The sequence below is a fragment of the Mytilus californianus genome, unplaced genomic scaffold (assembly GCF_021869535.1).
Source record: "Mytilus californianus isolate M0D057914Y unplaced genomic scaffold, xbMytCali1.0.p SCAF_4, whole genome shotgun sequence".
Classification (NCBI taxonomy): Eukaryota; Metazoa; Mollusca; class Bivalvia; order Mytilida; family Mytilidae; genus Mytilus; species Mytilus californianus.
Window position 1 is genome coordinate 10,783,223 of NW_026262690.1, and position 20,877 is coordinate 10,804,099.

The 20,877-nt window shown below is 32.1% G+C and overlaps 1 pseudogene; it reads left to right on the top strand.

Moving 5' to 3' along the window:
• The first annotated feature begins 895 nt into the window (after window positions 1-895).
• On the top strand, window positions 896-10,408 carry LOC127737460 (putative nuclease HARBI1; annotated as a pseudogene).
• The last annotated feature ends 10,469 nt before the right edge of the window (window positions 10,409-20,877 follow it).

Consider the following 20,877-nt stretch of genomic DNA (forward strand, 5'->3'; position numbering starts at 1 on the left):
TTCATATTCTGTGGAGAGGATCTCTGAAAGCCATATTGTTGAGGTGTGAAACCTCTAAGTTGCCCTTGATATTGCCCTCTATTTTGTTCTTGTTGAGATGTGAAACCTCGAAGTTGTCCTGTATACTGTCCCCTATTTTGCTCTTGTCCCCTGTACTGTGGACTTCTCATCTGATTCTGATATCAGGGGAATATAATGACATCCTACATACTGACCCTGGCCAAAACCTCTGTTTGGTGAAAATTGTGGTTTATTGGGCGAATACCAACCTGGCCACCGTTTCACAAAGTCTTCGTAAGTCTACGTGTCATCGTACGTCCATCGTAACTAAATTGTAGGTTTTACAGCTGTTTCACAAAGCTGTCGAAAGTTAAGATGATCGTAAATAATACGTAAATCCTGGCATAACTTACTACAGCTATACCCAGTCGTATCTCGATCGAATATGAATTAAACCATATCTAAGACGGCTGCAGCGTTCTTTATTCTCTATCAAGATGCCGCAAATGTTAGAAGACGAAGAAGAATCTTCAATATTAGAACCACACTTTCTTCATTTGATCATTTTGAAAATGAAATGGATATTATATCCATATACAGACTGGATAGACACAGTATCAATGAAATAACATTGGCAATAGAACCAGATATAAAACATGATACAAATAGGTCCCATGCACTTACTCCTGAAACGCAGGTTTTGTTAGCTTTGCGCTACTAAGCTAAGGGGGGGTTCCTATCAGAACTGGCCGACTTACATGGCGTTAGTAGGGCAAGTGCTATTAGATGCATTACATCCGTTAGCACTTCCATAGTCAGGAGGATGGGCCATTTAACAAATTTTCCTATTCAAGAATTACAAAAAACTAAGGAAGAGTTTCATGACATTGCTGGAATGCCCAATGTTGTTTGTGCCATAGATGGAACATTAATACCAATAATAGCTCCAAAGGATGACGAGCCAGCATTTGTTTGTCACAAGCAATTCCATGCCTTGAATGTGCAAGCAGTATGTGATGCAAATCTTAGGTATTGATCACTTTTAACTCATCTTATTTCCTTCCCGGCTTCCGTCTAAAAAATGTACTAAATAGGCTTTCTATCACGTCCGCGTTCTGATATCTATTTATAATTATATCACTACAGGCACAGTGGTAATCGACAAAACGTTTAAAGGAGGAGGTTTTATTCCCATTAAAAGAGCTCACAATGAACATATTAATACAATCATGACAATGCATATCATTATTTTTACAAATAATACACCACAACAATATACTGACAATAGACAATAGACAATATTTATTAGCACAAACACATTTACATTAAATGGTTATGGCATACAGTATTGAGACAATAAACTAACAATAATTAAATTGACTATAATTATATTAGTGTGACAGTGGTATTCACAGGGGGGATAAAAGACTATAAATATGTGTGTATCGACAGTTAACACATAATTAATGTTCATGTACAAAAAACAAAAACAAAAATTAGGATACATATTAAAAGAAATATAAGTTATACAGATGTTCTCAATAAAAAACAATCATTAATATACTTTATGGTGATTTTTATAATGACTGGCAGACAGCTATTTAAAAGTGCAGTCATATGCCTCAGTGTTATAGCCGACTGCAATTTAATAAAATTGAAATTAAGATTTTTATTAATATTTTGTATATAGGTATCCCTTATTGATATATAGCATGGACAGACTGAGAAGAAATGGTAATGTTTTAAATTAATAGTATCAAAAGTAAGATGGCTAAAACCTAATTTATTTAACCAGTCTTTTACAAGTTGACCCATTTACTTGTTTTCTCTACATTATTATATATTTTATAGACTAAAGAATAAGGTGAGTTCACAATGTGGTTAAGAAATTTTATAGCTGAAAGCTGAATTTTTAAGTACAAAGGGGTTCTGTTTGTCTCAGCTAGACAAGCTGCATTTGTTGTTTTGCAATGTACCCCTAAAATTTCTTTAATAAATTTTATATGTAAATGGTCAAATGGGTCTGAATCTTTGAACACTTCGCTAACACCCCATACTTCACTTCCATAAAGAGTGATTGGGACAACTAAAGTATCAAATAATTGTTCAAGCATATTGCAAGAATTATATAAAGAAACTGTTTTTTTAATTTTAAACCAAGCCTTTCTTCCTTTTTCCATAAGAATTTTTTTTAAATGACTTAAATTACCTGAATAATTTATTGTTATTCCAAGGTAACAATAAGATTTAACAGTCTCAAGATGCTCGTTTTCTACTTTAAAATAATTACAATGGGATTTCCCATTAGAATTGAATATTATAATTTTTGATTTTTGTTTGTTTACATCAAGTTTCCACAGGGAACAAAATTTACAAAGTTACAATAGTATATACACATTAAAACGCCACAGTTTTCAAAAGTTAAAACTACACTTGTAGATAATATTTTTTGTATCTACTTTTTTGGAAGTAAAATAACTCCGTCTTTGGCACTCATCTACAGTAGAGAAAAATAAATAAAAACTACATATTGAATGTGCCCCCGTGGCCCGTCTGAATGCATGAAGATAGGTTTGCATACATTATATTTAGCAAACAGTAATACAAAAGTAAAACGCAAACTCGTTGTGTATACAGGTAAGACACCTCAGGTTTGATGCCCCTGCCATAGTTGATTAATTCTATAAAGTATGCCATTATGTTGTTCTTCCAAGCTTTCACAAAAGGAAGTTAACTTACCTTATGCAGTTTGAATGAAAAAAATGAGCTAGTCAAACTACCTATCATTTTCTATATATTTTTTTTTAAATCTTGTGGACAGGCACGCCCCTATTATCATGATTATGTGTATTAAAATCCTACAGAATATTAAAGCTGTAGTTTAAAAACTGTAAGAGGAGATATTAAGCCCTCTTTATGCAGCTAGTACCAAAAAATCCAACTACCTCTACCTGGCATTTTAATATTTCACAAAAATCAAAATCCTATGGACATGCACACTTCTATTATTTAATATAACGATTATAGAATACATTGATAAAATGTCGCTGGCGGTAGTACTTTCTTTAATATAAGAATACATTTAAGGTGAAATGAGTATAACAGCTTTGCCATAAATTTAGGTCAAACTTTCTTAGCTCTTGGAAGTCTTGCCATTTAAAAAAGTAAACTTCTGGATTTCGGGTAAAATTTAATTAGATCTGGGAATTTGTGAACTGGGAGTATTGCTAGGGATCATTATAATACTGAAAAATCGAATTAACATTTTTAAAGAAAACAAATCATTAGGTTATTCGTAGTCTGATAGTGCTATGACGTTTGGCGACCTTGATGTTTGGCAAATTTATTCAGGGATTGAGAAGTTTCATTTCCTTTTATTTATTCTAAATTTTTTAATTTATGGTATTACACAAGCTGGACTATAACATGGATTCGAAGACCTTTAACGTTAATTTATGAAAATGTATTATTTTCCTATATATTCATGCCACACTTCACCCTAACCTAAAAAGTAGTATATGTATAACATTACAACACGAAAAGATGCACTATAAAATATTAATTGAATATGGCTTTACTCTATCAAAAAGACACGAATTACACAAAAACAACACCATAAATACAATTATAAAACGCATGTGCCTATAAAACATAGACGTACATGTAGTAATAAAGCAAGATGCATGAAGCAACTGTTATCTGGGACAAAATGGCTGTTCCCTACACCATTGACGTAAAAAAATTTAAAAAAATACATCAATATTAAAAAAAATAGAACTAAATATGCGGATTATTTAATTTTGCCTATTCAGTGGTGCAAAGTTGAAGTCATCCTCCTCGTTCATGTTTCTTATGAGAAAGGATTACAGGGTTGACACAAACAGATCATTTTATATATCTTTGTAGGTTTAATAACGTTGTTGCAAGATGACCAGGGAGTGCCCATGATAGTGCTATTTGGAACAGCAGCAGTCTCATCATCAATTTTGAAAATGGAGACATAAATGGTTGGCTTTTAGGGGATTCTGGATATCCCTTAAGACCATGGCTGTAAACCCCTGTTCTGAGACCAGCAAGCCAAGTAGAGGAGAAATATAACAGAAGTCACAAGAAAACAAGAAACACTGTTGAGCGAGCATTTGGATTACTCAAATCTCGTTTCAGGTAAATTAAGAGGATGATATATACACTATAAAACGGTTCATCACATGCTTAAAAAATAAGTATAAGATTAATTATTATACTTAAAAAATCCACCTGGTGCCCAAGATATTTGAGATTTTGAATATTATTTACTCAACAAAGTGGTTCCTTTTTAATATCCTTTTTGTGTGTTTAAATGTTATGATACCCGCCTATAAATGCGGGCATTATGATTTTTGGTCTGTTTGTTCGTCCGTCCAGTTTCAGATCAACGTTTTTGGCCATGGTAGTTTTTGGAAAATGACGCAGTCAATTTTCCTATACTGCTGACCAGAAGTCATTTACCACTTCCAAGCCGCTTTCCGAACTCGGTTCCGTATTTTACATACTTCTGTACTATACAGAATTTCATTCTTACCTGTCCATATGTTTATTGTTATTTTAAAAATGGTATTTTGAGCTATGGCTTTGGTATATTTTTCATATTTATACGAGCTTTCGCTTTTATATGCATGTCTTTACAATCCGTAAAAAAATCATAATATAAATAGATCCATTTTGATATGGTTTTGGACTTTTTACATACCAATGATCACCAATCGCTAGACAAAATAGTTCTTGAAAGAATGTCAACCTTTCTTGTCAGTTCAACTTTAAAATCATTAAAAAAATAGTAATCGGAATCATCTTGATATCCATATGAAAGATAATGCTCTTTAGTAAGATTTACGAAGTTTTTAAGAATCGAAAATTAGTAATACAGTTATACCCACGCGGTGCGTATGTATTTTGTTTACAAAGTTATAGCTGCAGACAGTTGAACGGCAAATGCCTGAATCTGACAGGTCGACACAACCCATAAACAGCGCCATCTAGATTTTTTTCTTTGTCGTCTTTGAGAATGATGTTCTGTTCTGTTGGAAATTAAAACATTAAATTAACTTAAACATAGAATAGTAAGTGTAGAAAACATATTAAAAGATATATTTTTCCATGACTGATTATGCATGATATGCTGGCAATGTGCGCAATGTCCTTTAATCTAAGATTGAAAATAAGTTTGTTTCCAACGTCAAAATGGCGGATTCCAATGTTTACATTTTCCCATCAAAACAAAAGCTGACACAATTCGCATGTCCGCCCATGAATATGCAAATTATTTATTGTTTCTGGTAGCTTATCCAATAACATTTACTGTTATATAAGTGGCATTTTTTGCATTTAATATATATCATATATGTACATAGAGAACAACATATTAAATGCACATCGGTTTTATTACCACCCTAGGCATTAATTTTAATAGGTGGCAGCAAATAGGGCAGATTGGCCTGTATATGTGGTGTCCCCACATCTACTCTGTTGTTCCTAATTCTCAAAATTTTGCTCGCCCTGGCTAAGTCCTCAACATCTTTCTTTTCTAAGTATAGATCAGTAGCTCCTCAAGGATTAGTAATGTAGCAATTTTTATATAGTCCAGTGGCTTAGTTCTGTCTATTTTGTCTCTTTTATTTTCTTATTCATATTATTAGGGCCCCGCCGAATGGCAGACGCCCTATATTGATCAGTCTGTCCGTCCGTAACAAATTGTGTCCGCTCTATATCTAGAGAACCGTTATGATTTCAGAGTTTATACTTGACATGTATATTAATCAACAACAGAGGGTGTGTCATAATGTATGTATAACTTCCTAGGTCAAAGGTAAAGGTCAAAAACTTTGGTTTCAGTTGACAACCCCATGTCCTATGGTAAAGATCGTGTCCACTCTTTATCATGTTTATCTTGAGAACCGTTATGATTTCAAAGTTCATACTTGACATGTATATAAACCAACACCTGAGATTGTGTCATAATTTATGTACAACTTCCTAGGTCAAGGTCAAAGGTAAAAAAATTTGGTTTCAGTTGACAACCCCATGTCCTATGGTATAGATCGTGTCCGCTCTATATCTTGAGAACCGTTATGATTTCAAAGTTTATACTTGACATGTATATAAACCAACACCAGAGAGTGTGTCATAATTTATGTACAACTTCCTAGGCCAAAGGTCAAGGTAAAAAACTATGGTTTCAGTTGACAACCCCATGTCCTATGGTAAAGATACCAATTTTTTACCACACGTTATTCACAGTGGGGCCCACAGAGATGGCTCCCATCTCAATGATATCTATTTATTATTATATTTCTTCTATTTTCTTGTAAGCCACCAAGCCACAACTTCTCTTGCCTGAAAACAATGAACCGGTTTTGTTCATTGTTGAGGTCTGTAAAGTGACTTATAACTGTCAACAGCCATATTATTTGGACTCTGGTGGATAGTTATCAGTCTGTTATCTCATTGGCAATCATACCACATCTCCTTATTTTAGTACAGGTTAATTATTTGACATAAATGACTAACAAACATTAAATCATTTGAAAAAAAAAAAAATCTGCAATAATTTATCATGTTTATGTTGTCATTTTAAGATTTCAGTTTATATATATATATATATCATGTATATCAGCAATAAAATTTGGTTGTATAAATGGTGTCACTATCATGACTATGTTTGTAATTGTCAAACATGTCAAACTAGTATAAGAATACTATTGTCTAAATCTACAGAAATGGATCATGCTTCAAGTAACAGAAATAACAATGCCACTAGGTCACTTGTAACTTATCTCTTAAATAAGGACTATGTGGGGTATAAGAGCTTGCTTACTACAGGCTCTTCATAATCATTTTGTTATATAATTTAACAAAGAAGGGGATAGTCTGTTAATGTATCCTTGACTAAGAATAATGAAATTGCAAGAAACAAATTCACATATTACTTTGAATATTGTAGATCGTTCAGGTAGTCTTGATCTATTTCTTTGTACAAAAGAACAACCAGTAGTCATATACACATATATATATATCTTGACAAACAAATAAAAAAGCCATATATATAGACATTGAAAACAATTCATATCTATTCTATTGTCAGTCAGCTTATCTACCATGAACTGAAAAGTCTCCTAAGATTCAGTAGGTAAATTATGTGAAAATCAAGACTTGCATCAAAAATATCCCAATATTAGAGACAATGGCATCTTTTTTCATCAGAGCTTTCAGCTCTTTGATTAATGAAGTTGACGTCCAATCAACATGAAACTTAGTACACTTTTTTACTTTGATATGATTTTGTAAATTTAATACCAAATTAGATTTTTTACTCCAATTTCATTGCCAACTTAAAATGGAAAATGATAGAGCGAGCAGGGCATCAGTGTACTATGGACACACTTTCTTGTTTGTGAATATTTTTGGTTCCTGCTAGAGCATAGTTTTACATAGTATTACATTTGCAATATGAATCAGTATATTGTAATGAGACATAAAAATAAATGTGTTCTTACTTTCATAGGAAACACATAATTATTCAAACAAATCATGTTTATATTTGCAAACAGAAAAAATGCGTTCATATAATGCATGCTATCGTCGTCCGGCATTGTTGCTCATAGACATTTGATGAAATAAAACAAAGATAAAATGTGGACCTTTAGGACTTCAACATGGAACAATTTAAAAATGGGACCCAATATCCCAAATCAAAATATACGATAAGAACCCCAATAATTCAAGACGTTTTTAAATCAGTCCACATATATCATGTATATTGAAGTCCAAAGGGTCCAAATTCAATATTGGTTTCATTTTGTCAAAACTGAATTCTGTTGTTCCAATTTATGCTGAACCTAACTGTGAATTAAGATTTTTGATTTGGCCCAAATTCTAAAATAAGTCCACAATAATATCCAAAGGGTCAAAAATCATATTTTTAGTTTGATTTTTAACAATAATTGATTTTTTGGGTTCTTTGATATGCTGAATCTAATCATGTATATAGATTTCCGATTTTGGGCCCAATTTTCAAGTTGGTCCAAACTGGACCCCAAATTTAACTTTGTTTAATTTAAAAAAAATAATATATTGGGTATCTTGATATGCCGAATCTAACCGTATTTAGATTTTGGATTTTGAATTCGTACACATTGAGGTCCAGGGATGACTTCTGCAGTCATATCAAGCTGCACCCTGTTGATTGTTAATCAAGGTAAATGAATTGTATAACTTTGGTAGCTCCAATTGAAAGATAATTAGCAGGCCATGTTTTCGATTTTCAATCAACAAATGCATTATTGTTTTGTGCATTTCACATTAAGAATTCTTTATAAAAGTTAAAAATGTGCACAGAGGATTTAGTTAAGTATATATATCCTCAACCAAGAAATTTGTTTTACATGCACACGTATAAAAATTGCAGTTTTTATCCAACGCAATCATAGGTTTGAACATTGTTTTCAATTTATACTTGTTAATATTTTTTCGTTTGGGCTTGTATTATATTTTCCTTCGGGTTTATATGATCCCTTCATCCTAATTCGACTATTTAAAATTCAAGAGTCTATCCTAAATTGAGGTAAATTATATGGCCTTCCAAATACCGTTTCGATCCCTAACATCACTGAAGAGACATTAATTGTCGAAATCCAGATATGGTGTACAAATTTTTGCACCTCATGTTTGTGGTATATCATCTTTTTCGCAAGTTTATTGTTTTCAGTTTGGTATTAAATTAATATTTAGATCCATTTTGTTACATCTGGTGATCAATTTATTTGGCAATCGCCAATGGCAGTCAGCAGGGTTTAAGAACATCCGTTGTTCGACCTGTTAGTCAAATGCGTTTTGTTAAAATATACTTTTTCACTTTTTGGTCTTTTGGAAAATGTTGTTTGTGCTGTATTTAGGCCCCTTTACCAAGAAATTTGTTTTACATGCACACGTATAAAAATTGCGGTTTTTATCCAACGCAATCATAGGTTTGAACATTGTTTTCAATTTAGACTTGTTAATATTTTTTCGTTTGGGCTTGTATTATATTTTCCTTCGGGTTTATATGGATGTTCATCCTATTTCGACTCTTTAAAATTCAAGAGTCTATCCTAAATTGAGGTAAATTATATGGCCTTCCAAATACCATATCGATCCCTAACATCACTGAAGAGACATTAATTGTCGAAATCCAGATATGGTGTACAAATTTTTGCACCTCATGTTTGTGGTATATCATCTTTTTCGCAAGTTTATTGTTTTCTGTTTGGTATTAAATTAATATTTAGATCCATTTTGTTACATCTGGTGATCAATTTATTTGGCAATCGCAAATGGCAGTCAGCAGGGTTTAAGAACATCCGTTGTTTGACCTGTTAGTCAAATGCGTTTTGTTAAAATATACTTTTTCACTTTTTTGGTCTTTTGGAAAATGTTGTTTGTGCTGTATTTAGACCCCTCTACCAAGAAATTTGTTTTACATGCACACATATAAAAATTGCGGTTTTTATCCAACGCAGTCATAGGTTTGAACGTTGTTTTCAATTTAGACTTGTTGTATATATATATATATATATATATATATATATATATATACTACAAGTCTAAATTGAAAACAACGTTATACATATATAAGTGCCTATAAATAGCAGCACATGACATACAAATCTATGGGAGTGTGGATTAATCAGTACAGAGATTAATTCAATTACACAAATAAAATTATAGATTGCCTAACAATGTAATTTTAACACACTATATTTATTTTCAAGGCAGCTAAATTCAAGTGCAACATATACATTGAGCTGCAAAAGTTTCTTATCATCTACATCCGATTTCACCTGGATAGATGCACGCTTGATAAAGCTAGTTAGTCTAGCGAAATATTGCGTTTATTTTCATCATTTTGTAAATATTTTAAACATTCTTATATTTACATACTAAATAGTGTGTTAAAATTACATTGTTAGGCAATCTATATATATATATATATATACATGTTTTGGTTGAACAATTTTTTGTCTCCAGTAAATCATTTTATGTTACTTTAATGTACAAATACTCAAATAGTCAAAGCTATGGCAACAATCAAAACATTGATACATGTATTTGTGGTATCTGCGCAAGGTGACACATTTAAAAGAATGTTTTATGTACCTGTAGGTGCCTACATAAAACAACTGGTTGCATGATGTTCTCGCCTGGAAAATGCTGTCAAGTGATTACTGCAACATGTATTCTTCACAACTTATGCATTAATAAGGGTCTTTCTATGCCTGAGGATGTAGACATGGAGGAGGAAGATGCTAATCAACAGGAACATGTATATAATGGACCACTTGGTGATGGTTTGATGACAAGACGAAGTTTAATTCAAAACAGATTTTCTTAAACTAATGGTACATATCAATATGAGTAATTGTTTTTATCCATATCTTGTTAAAAGTCTTTTTTACGTTTGAACCCAAAGTTTGAAATCATTTCAAACTTCATTCTGGTGCATCAAAAAGATAAATAATTAACACACATATATTCAATTAGAGACAGAAAATGACACCAGTGTTGACAGCACCACACCATAGTATAACAGTTTGTGAGTCATGAAAATCATATAATTCATGTCAACTTCATATCTGGTCATTGAACTGTTCTGATGGTTCTTTAAAGCTAACTTTGAGGTGTGATAAATGGCTCTGCATTGAACGATGTACTGTGATCTATTATTATTTACATTAATAACATTTAGTCTTAGATGGAGAGTTTTCTCATTGGCAATCATACCAACTGAAATCTTCATATTTTTATAAGACTGTCAACGTATATTTGTTCCGCCTAACAGAAGTTCCACTGGAAACTTTGTTATAAACAATGTCATAATATCTGTTCCTGTTGGATCAAATATTCTATACCATTTATTCCGTTAGGAACATTTACTGTAATATTTATTCCAGTGGAAATAATACTCCAGAATATTGTTTCCATTTGGAACTTATATTATGAAGGAACTTCTATTCCGTGACAAGACAACCAATTACACGTTTGTGACCTGATGCAGACACAAACATCTCAACAAAAAAGGTTTGGGATATAAATTAATTTATATTAATATATATGACACAAGTGTTCAAATATTCTGTGTAAAAAGTTCCATTACTAAGTTTGTGGCATCAGTTATGTTTGTCTCATTGTGCTGTTGTTTAAGTAGGCTGAGCTTTTCCTCTTCTATTTGTAGTATTCTTTGTAGGATCTCTATCTTTCTTTTCTTCAATTGAACCTTTTGTTCCTCAATTTTAACAAGTTTGGAGGAATTTGTTGTATCAGTACCTATGACATGTATGAAATAAAGCAAAAATTATATGATTTTTGTCGAGCCTGCCACTTTGTCGCAGAAAGCTTGACATAGGGATAGTGATCTGGCGGCGGCAGCGTTAGCTAACTTCTTAAAAGCATTATATTTTCCAAGGTGGAAGACCTGGATGCTTCATACTTTGTATATAGATGCCTTATGTTATGAAATTTCCGTCTGTCATATGTGCATAAGATTGTCCTTGACCTCATTTTCATGGTTCAGTGACTACTTGAAAAAAAAGTTAAGATTTTTTGTAATGTTAATTTCTCTCTTATTATGAGTAATAGGATAACTATATTTAATATGTGCGTACCTTGCAAGGTCCTCATGTCCGTCAGACAGTTTTCATCTGACCTCAACCTCATATCATGGATCAGTGAACAAGGTTAAGTTTTCGTGGTCAAGTCCATATATCAGATACTATAAGCAATAGGTCTTCTATATTTGGTGTATGGAATGATTGTAAGGTGTACATGTCCAGCTGGCAGGTGTCATCTGACCTTGACCTCATTTTAATGGTTCAGTGGTTAAAGTTAAGTTTTTGTGTTTTGATCTATTTTTCTAATACTATATGCAATAGGTCAACTATATTTGGTGTATGGAAATATTTTACAATGTACATGTCAGTCTGGCAGGTTTTATTTGACCTTGACCTCATTTTCAAGGTTCATTGCTCAGTGTTTAGTTTTTGTGTTTTGGTCTGTTTTTCTTAAACTATAACCAATAGGTCAACTATATTTAATGCATAGATTGATTGTAAGGTGTACATGTCTGTCTGGCATGGTTCATCTGACCTTGACCTTATTTTCATGGTTCATTGGTCAATGTTTAGTTTTCCTGTTTAAGTCTGTTTCTTAGAAACTATAAGCAATAGGTCAACTATATTTGGTGTATTGAATGATTGTAAGGTGTACATGTATTTCCGGTTTGGTTTATCTGACCTTGACCTCATTTTCTTGGATCATGTTAAGTTTATGTGATACTTTTAGTAAAGCTTTATATTTAGGACTATCAACATAAAATCAATGGTCAGTAAAGAAGGCGAGACATTTCAGCGTGTGCACTCTTGTTTTTTTACAAAATCAAAATTAATGCTAAAAACTTGTGACAATTTCAAGTTATGAATGTAGTTCCTTGCAAGACCAATTATATGAATGTATTCCCTAACTTTAAATTTGTATTAAAGAAAAAATTCCATCATGTCATGCTCTATGCTCATTTTAACATGGGTATGCATTATATTTGTCAATATTTTACACTGGGTCTGAGCATTTTCGAAATCTACGAAAATACCCTAGGAATGTTTGGCTGTTAACTTTACCTCCCAATTATATATGTACAAAATGTACACGAAAAAGGATATGCAATGAATGATGTATGGCATAAATTGTTGTAAAATATGTATTATAAATAATTTTAAAATCAATTGTTGCAAGAATAGAACAATTTTATTACAAAAAGAATCAAAATAATGAGAATGTAAATAAAAAGTTGTGCACATATGTCAAATATATTTTGTGCAAATTAGAACATAGCTTTGTTTACAAAGGGAAAGAAGGAAGTCATTTTAGAATAAATAACAATAGTTGATTCAATTTAAAAAACATTTATTACAACTCTAATTTCAGGTTCCATGTAAATTCAAGTGCAGCTTAATTAAGAAGAACAGCAATCCTGAAAAACTGAAATTTGTTATTCTTAAAGATAAAACTGGACAAAAATGTAGAAAATTGTATAATACCCTTTTCTGTGTCATTCCTCTCTTTCTTTCTTTTATTTGGAGATCTGGAGTGGTCATCTTTTAAGCAGCTTTCTGTTGCTATAAATAAATAAAAGCCATTGATCATAGTTTATACATGTAGTTTCAATTTAAATATACCTGTATCATAATCAGTTAATATTTACTATATATATATAAAAATATTAATTTTCGCGAACCATTTAGGTCATGGAAATTCCATTTTTTGCCATCAGTAAGGAGAGTTGTACAAATAATGTGAATACACAGAACCCCGATCCAATTCATCTTTTGCTAAAAATATTTATCATTTTCTGTTTTATATCTCCTAACATCATTCTATTTTTCTCTAATTTCGATTAAAATATGCCAAAACCTGCAGTAAAAATAGATGTATGCTCCAAATAAACATTCACTATGGCGTCGATGTAAAGCAACGCAAGCCTCGATGTTAAGCACACGCTTCCCAAGAGTAAGGAGGGTTGTACAAATAATGTGAATTCACAGACCCCCGATCCAATTTATCTTTTGCTAAAAGTGTTCATCATTTTCTGTTTTGTATCTACAAACAACATTCCATTTTTCTATAATCCCGATTTAAACATGTCGAAACCTGCAGTAAAAATAGATGTATGCCCCAAGTAAACATTTCCCGATTGGTTGAAAAGCTGTGGCCTCGATCTAAAGCAACGCAAGCACACACAAAAATTTCCGTTGATATGTTGAACTTCGACCCCGGGATTCAGCCGATTCACATAGAGATTTTCTTGCGCTCAAATGTAATTCTAAGTGAAGTATACTGGTAAAGTAAAATTATATTCTTTTACAGAAATATTTACACATTTTATCATTAATGTATTGTCATGCTTCTGCATATTTACGCTGAGCTTTAGTTAAATATAATTCTATACAAATTTTGTTACGTCAAGCATTAAGAGTAAGAATATATTTCGCGCCAAAACAAGAAATATCTGTGTCACCAAATAAGGTTATCAGCATCTTTCTGAAATTTTCCAACAGAAAATAGCGTTAATTATAGAGAAATTTTGGTGAGTATTACTTATTAATGTTAAGGTTCTCCAGAGGTGGTTCTCTACACCTTCTTGGCGGTCAATTTAATCCCATTTATCAATATCTCCCCATGTAACACGTGTCTGAACTATCCATACAAGGTGCAATCAATCTTATATTTCACTATTTGATGATATCTCTGTGTCTGTTTGTAGGTTTTGCAGATCAGATGTCATAGTGTTAGAATTAGAAGGTAAGTCTACATTAGTCATTATTTAAATTAAGTCTGAAAAAAATGACTCAACTCTCTGTGTAATTTTTTCCCCAATGTTTGAAACATGCATATAAATTTAAAGAGCATTTGCTTCCCTTCAACCCCCCCCCCCTCCCTACAAATTGCCCAAAACTCATACTCATAGTCTGAGATTACTCTGATGTCCAACATCTGTTTTTGCGATTCTGGCATTTTAACTCTTTATTTTCAAATTGAACGCACTCGGCCATTCAGATTATTTGCATCATAAATGAACGAGGTGTTAGATTATGATTTCCTATTGAATAAGGGTCATTTTCATAAATCAGCTTTCATAATGCATTGTAAATTACTTTTTCTGTTGGTCATGTCACAATCTTTTAAAGTTAAAGTAAAAATGCCAGTATTGATGTGTCAATGTGAAAACTGTCCAAACATGAGAAAATAGCGGGTGGCAGGTCTATTAAGCTTACTTAAATGAAGAGAAAAATGAACTAATTGAGGCTCGATTTATATAGATTATGTTTTCCTATTGAATAAGGGTCATTTGCATAAATCGGTTCCCATAATGTTGGTCATGTGACATTCTTATAAAGTGAAAGTTAAAATGAGGGTGGTAAAGGGGGTACCTCTATGGCGAATAATGGTAAAAAATCTTGCCAAATGACGTTAACGGTAATTTTTGGTGCATGACAATAAAATGAAGACTTTCTTCAAGTAGATAAAAAAATCGACAGATTTTGACGAATCACCAACACGTTAATTTTTTCCCAAAAATAACGATAACGATAATTATTTGAGACCTCTGACGAATCTCGATAAGGATATGTTGACGAATCACGTTAAAATGTTAGCGTATTTGAAGCTAATGGTAGCCGAAAATGATCGTTTGACGCCTGACGGTAAAGGGCATTCATACCCTCTAAAATGCCAGTATTGATGGGTCAATGTGAAAACTGTCCAAATATGAGAAGATAACGGGTGGCAGGTTGATCAAACTTACTTAAATGAAGAGAAAAATGAATAAATTGAGGCTTGATTTATATGGATCCAGTCGCCTCCAGAAGCAACGAAGCAGCTCATCCACTTTGGACGGGCAAATATCATCTATCTGATATGGGACCAGCTGAAGTCCAACTGCCCTAGCTGGTGTTGCAAAACAGTCGTTGGAGGTTAGAGTAATCTCTGACTACAAAACTCAATTCACCAATTTGCATGAAACTGTTGTGAATTGATTATTTTACAAATTTTAGGTTTCCCGTTTCAGAGTTATATGGGATTGTATTCATGTATTGATGTGAGCTCCCTTTAGATTGTTTTGGAATTTTAGAATTTACATTATCCAGTTACAATGTAAGGGGTTTTATTCATTCAAAAAGGGGGATTTCCATGTTTTCGGACATTAACTCGAAAATGCTTTAAGCAGTTGTCATTTGTCATGAAACTTTGGTTAATTGTTTATATATCTATACTATTAAATGAGAAGACCTCATTTTGTGTGTCGCTTCTCTTCCTTCCACAATAAATTAATCATCATGCCTCTGTGTCCTATAAGTACCATGCATAGTTGCATTTGTCATCCTTGCTTATGATTATTCAGTTTGGGTTATTTTGGGTGGAAAACAAATATAAAGGCGTCCGGATATTGTTTCCGTCATCGGACAGACTTTTAACTTAAAGACAAGATTTCCTTTAGGTTAGGAATGTTTTAAAATTAAACATAATTTTCATAAGAACATGGGGACAGGACAATTATTTTCGTGTTTTTATGTATACTATGATCATACATATACTATAAATAAAGTTTATTTGCTATTTACTATCAATTCAAATATAATATATCACTTGACTGCCGTGGATAGTAAACTTGGAATTGATAGTAAATAGCAAGTACACTTTATTTATAGTATATAAAATAAAATTGAGAATGGAAATGGGTAATGTGTCAAAGAGACAACAACTCGACCATAGAGCAGACAACAGCCAAAATATTATGGTATGCCTTTGTCCGTCTGTCTGCCCTGATCTGTCTGTTTCTAGCATGTTGTTCACTAACTCGGTAATATTTTCACCAATTTGCATGAAACTCTGGTGAATTGATTATATCTACTGACATGAGCTCCCTTTTAGATTTTTAGGAATTTTATAATTTACATTTTCAAAATGTTTTTTCACTATGTATGTTCATAGTATACAGGAAAACAGTTCCTGAAATTCTCCAGTCATAAAATCGTTTACAAAAATTCATCCTACAACAGTTTACATACTTTCCATCACGCTCTAAATGCCCACGATTTCGCGGGTGTGTTCTAGTATCTATTGATGCAAGCTCCCTTTCAATTTAATAAATTGTGGAATTTTATTCATAAAAAAGGATGGCTTTCCCAGTTTGCAGATCAAATTCAAAACTTTGTACATGCATTTCTCTGGCATGTTTCAGTAAATGTGTAAATTATAACTGACATAACTAACTTTGACAATGACCACATATTTTTAAGTTCAATGTACATGAAATATACAAGGTAATGCATGTAGACTCGATACATCTGCAAGGTTATACAGGGTTGTCAATGAAAAAAAAAAAAATTGTTTGCCAACTTAGTGTTTCCTTCAGAAGGTTTTGGTGTGGTATGACACCCTGTCATATTTATACGCCCGTTTACGGGACGTACTAAGGTATACCGTTGTCAGTCTGTCTGTCCGTCGTCAACATGTTGAACATTAACTCAAAACCGCTTTAACTAATTTGCATAAAACTTTGGTGAATTGTTTATATCTATTGACATGAGCTCCCTTTTGTTTTATATAAATTTTAGATTTTACGTTTCTGAGTTATGGGGTTTTATTCATTTAAAAAAGGGGGATTTTCCAGTTTCAAGCAAAAATCAAAAATGCTTTCAGCAGTTTGTATGAAACTTTGGTGAATTGTTTATATCTATTGACATGAGTTCCCTTTCGATTTTTATATATTTTAGATTTTACATTTCTGAGTTACAGGGTTTTATTCATGAAAAATGGGGGGATTTTCCAGTTTCAGACAAAAATCAAAAATGCTTTCAGCAGTTTGTATGAAACTTTGGTGAATTGTTTATATCTATTGACATGAGTTCCCTTTCGATTTTTATATATTTTAGATTTTACATTTCTGAGTTACAGGGTTTTATTCATGAAAAATGGGGGGATTTTCCAGTTTTCGGACAAAAATCAAAAATGCTTTCAGCAGTTTGTATGAAACTTTGGTGAATTGTTTATATCTTTATTGATGTAAGCTCCGTTTAGAATTTTATAAATTTTACATTTTACATTTCTGAGTGATGGGGTTTTATTCATTAAAAAAGGGGTGATTTTCCAGTTTTCGGACAATAGCTCAAAAATGCTGTCAGCAATATTAATTCTCATGAAACTTAAGTGAATTGTTTATATCTATTGAAGCAAGCTCCCTTTACATTTTCATAAATTTCTAATATGACTGGGAATTAATTGAATTTTATTTGTTTATAGTCTGATGACAGATTTACTAAGTATTGCGCAACAGCACAGTGTATTGCACAACAGCAAGAAATCTTTAATTTCATCATGTTCTAATGAAGTAACAAGCTTAGTTTTCCGAAAGTTAGAATGATTTGAACAAGTACCAAAAGTGATAAAAAAATTGTCTTTATGAAAATAACATGCAACCAACTTTAAAAACAATGTTTAACCTCCTAAAGAAAATAAATCGTTCATGTCTTTGAATTTCTTTACTTTCAAATGAAAAATTGCTGTTTCATCGACTTGGTAAATGTTGAATATTGCCGATGACGAAAGCGACTGAATTTGAGTATCGTAAACAACAGGGTGACTAGATTTCGCTTTTGAAGGTCGGTCAAAGCGTAGTGGCGACCGGGAAAGCAACTTTGTCGCCCCAGTAGCATGGTAACATGAGCCCTGCACAATGCTTATTACTTTAAAACACAGTCCTGTAATATTTTTTATTCTACTTTGAATATTGCCTGCTTATTTCAGCAACTATTCTTACAAAACAATCCTCTATTTATCCTAGGTGTTGCACTCAGTATTGTTGATTATATTTATATGTATATGTAGTAAAGTGAATGCAACCCCCTTTTCGAAGGTAAGTAACAGTTAACAAACTTTATCACTTATCAGTAGTTTAGAATGGTTTAAAAAAAGATCTAATAGATGTTACATGCATTATGCCTTCCTCTCAAAAAGTTTGCATGTATTTTAAAGTGGTTATTTAGCAATGTAATTTTTTCCCTCAGTATTAACATTAATTTGGAAGTAAGTTAAAGGATTTCAGTTAACCAAAATTATTTCACGCCTAATTTATATAAACAAATCCCACGTCGATATATAACATGTACAAGAATCAAACATCAACCCACGCCAAACTGGATGTAATTGAAAGACATCTAGAGGTCAATATACAGTCTCGAACAAAAGACAAAATAAGGAAAAATATAGCGAATTTTTGAGAAGAATTATTATTACATGTATATTTGCAATATTTAAAATGCATAGTTTAAAATCTTTTGAGTTTTAGGTTCCACCTACCATTTTAGAAAACTGAGATTTCATTGCAGCTAGTCTATTAGATAACATTTTATAGTTTTGAATGTTTCTTCATCAGTTAACTAAAGTTAGGTGGAGGTATGTTCTTATTTCTGACAGAGGGGTACTCAACCTATATCAATTTGTGCATGAAGCGATTGATAGTTGCTAGATACTGAATAATTTTACCACAAATTTGTGAAAGTTTTAACCGGTGTATATACTTAAAATATGTTAATAAAGTTCATGTCTTTTTCAGGACTTCTGATCCAACCATGTAGTATGGCATGTTTGTGAGATATGGTTTTGGCCAGTAGGATGTTCATGAAGGACCTGTAGTACAAAGTATATCACTGGATTGAGCTCATTGTCTAAGTGTATTATTAAAGTGCTTTGCTTTGAGCTCAGTTCATTGTTATGCAATTCATTCTTTGTGAAATAAAGATTTGACAGACAACTCTCATGTACAAGAAATTGTCAAAGTAGTATCCATTCTATGTACAATGTAAGTAATAGGGAGATAAAAGCATTTTATTTAGATTTGAACCAAACATTTTTTGTCCATTAGCCAAACTGAAAAAAAAAGCACAAATTCACCAAACAATGCTACTGGCCCTACTAGCAATATGATACTAGGTTCTTTTGTTACACTTTGTTTTTTTACATCTGTACTGCCTACTGGCGACTCAGTCCTGAGTGTAAATGGTCATTCAGTATGTTAAGAAAAAGACCAAAATTTATAAGGCCTATCTGGCCTAATTGATTTCTAAAATATATTTCATTGTACATGTTCAACATTTATCATACATTTGTTTATTTCTTAATTTGTGTGAATTAACAGTAAATGTTAATTACTACACTTTCATACCATTACAAAACTGCCTTACTGTATTGGTATCACTTATGATTTGTATCCATATAACGAAAAAAACTGAAAAGAGAATACTTTTGCAATAGCTTTTTCATATTGAATACTTAAACTTTTTAGATATTTAGACATATTAAGTAGATGTTCATAATATCCACTTGACATTTTATCATATGACTTCTGTAGTTAGTTATGAGTCTTTGAAACATGCTCACAAAGGTTCTTTTGTTGATATCATTTTCATACTGGTCAAAAATTTTTTTTGCCTTCACAAGCTTTGGAGGAGATATTTTCAAAGAATTACTAAAAAATAACACAGAAATTCACTTTCTAGCTCATCAAGCCCCAATCATCATGTCAGGCATTGTCATTACTAAAAAACATTAAATGTCTTCTAAACTGAGAAACAATTTCAACATTTAACCGAAATCTTTTACTTATGATACTGACAATCCCCCACAAAGTAATATAAATAGAACCATACAAATAGTAAGCAAATACATGTTCTCAGATTCCATCTCCCATACATGTATACAAAAATCACATTAAGAAAAAAATGAACCTATTATGTGTTCCTCTCCTAGCTACAAAATGTATCCCAAATCAAAGATGTGGAACATATTATATTCTATCATAATCATTTGGTAATTAATGCAATTAGTATCTCTTCCATGCCCGTGTTGAACATAAAAAACTAAATATTACATAAACAACACCCCTAATGTTCATGTTGGTTGTCATTGTGCAACACAGTTAATACATAGAAAACATAAAACATAGAACTCCTTTTGTCATATAAAACACTGTCAAACATCCAATCATACTATCCACACTGATCTGTGTCCACACTTGTATTTTAACATATTATTTTATTTTTTTGTTTAAATGAAATACATGCATCAGGATAAGCCAATGACCTAAAAGGGATAATTTCAAAGTAATTTAAAGGTTCATTGACACAAAAATTGCAAAAAAAAAATGATATGATATGTTGAACTTTTTTTCATATTACTTGATATTCTGAAGGTATTATTTATTACAGCGGATGACCGTAAGGGCATTCCGGTTTTATGTTGCCACAGACATTTCTA